The sequence below is a fragment of the Solanum pennellii genome, chromosome 3, assembly GCF_001406875.1.
Source record: "Solanum pennellii chromosome 3, SPENNV200".
NCBI lineage: Eukaryota > Viridiplantae > Streptophyta > Magnoliopsida > Solanales > Solanaceae > Solanum > Solanum pennellii.
In genome coordinates, this window is record NC_028639.1 from 28,145,706 (window position 1) to 28,147,327 (window position 1,622).

Below are 1,622 nucleotides of genomic sequence, written 5' to 3' on the forward strand. Positions count from 1 at the left end.
TAGTGCAACGTATAAATGAAACCTCATAACCTCACACATACAATGTAAACTAATAAGGGGATCACAATCATTGCCCTTCACCTCATATATCATCATGACAAGTATAGCCAACAACATTCCTACATAGTAGGATACACATCATGCATATCAAGTTAGACTAATAACGTACATACCATGTGTAACAAGTAATAATAGTATCATACATAACTAAAACATATATATATGTGTACACACATATAAAAAACACCCTAGAATTCCCTTAAAGACCTACTTATTCAATGTATAGGTAAAGTAGCATTCCCTTACCCACACTAAGCAACATCTCTTAGGTAGTCATAGTTAGTATTCATCTTCTTACTTGCATTAGTTCATTTTAACATTCGGGAAACTTCGGCACAACTGACATTAGACCATTTGAGCTAACATGGAATCCGATGTCAACCCCTGACACCAAAAAGAGGGCATCTAACTTTCCAAGGTAAGACAAATACATCATAATAACATTGAGATGGATCCAATTGCTAATATTTCTATGGGGGCACATAGTTAAGGAACTAGGAGGTTGTTACTAGAATCCCTCTTTTATCCTAATTCGCATTGTAGTTTCCACCTCATGAGAACATTGGGTGAACCTCTTATGATGGAGCACCTCTCCTTGTCATGTTCACTCGATGCTATTTTAAATTCCCTTTTTGAAAAGTCTTTTAAGTCTTTCTTAAACATAGGTTCATAAGATAGGCCTTAGGTTCTTAAATCCTTGAATAACATGTACATAGCTCATAGGTTATATAATGAGAATGTCCTTTCATCAAACCAATATCATGTGGAATGTCCTTTCACATAATCATAACATCCATAACATAGTCTAGTGTAGAGGACAATTTGGAAAATCTTTCAAGAGACTCTCATTCACTGTATTATCATTAAGATCCTTCATTCATACATTCATGTGTGTGTACCTAAGTGAGAAAGTCTTTCACATAACGACCTTTTAGAAAACCATATGTTCATACTTCATTAGTCTTATACTTTTCGTGCATAACAATATATAAAAGTTCGTATGAGAATTATACTTTCAATTAACGCCATAAACATATCATACTCATAGTTATGCACAATTTTCGTACATAGTGGTCTCACAATAAAATAATAGAAACAACAATGTTATTGAGGGAACTTCCCTTAAAAGGATCACAACACCTTCACAGTATCCCCAAGTCATGAACAACTCACAATAGAACATTTGGGAACTGTAGACCACACTTTATCCCTAACATGATCATTCACATTATACTCCTCATCATCGACATACTTAAGATATCATGCTAGCATTGAGGAGTTCTTATATAAACTCTATCACACAACATCATAAGTATATGCATCATAATAAACAATTCACTTTACATCTATTTCCTTCAAGTCCATGATCACAACATGCATAGATAGACAAGGAATAAAGACCGCCACCATAAGTGGACCATACCACACAACATCAATTTCATACTATAGACTAGAGATTAGGTCACTTACCAATTCTCAAATCCATGATAAACATATATCAGTCACGCAAAATTTATAATCAATTTATATAGATATATATATCAAATCTAACAATACAATCC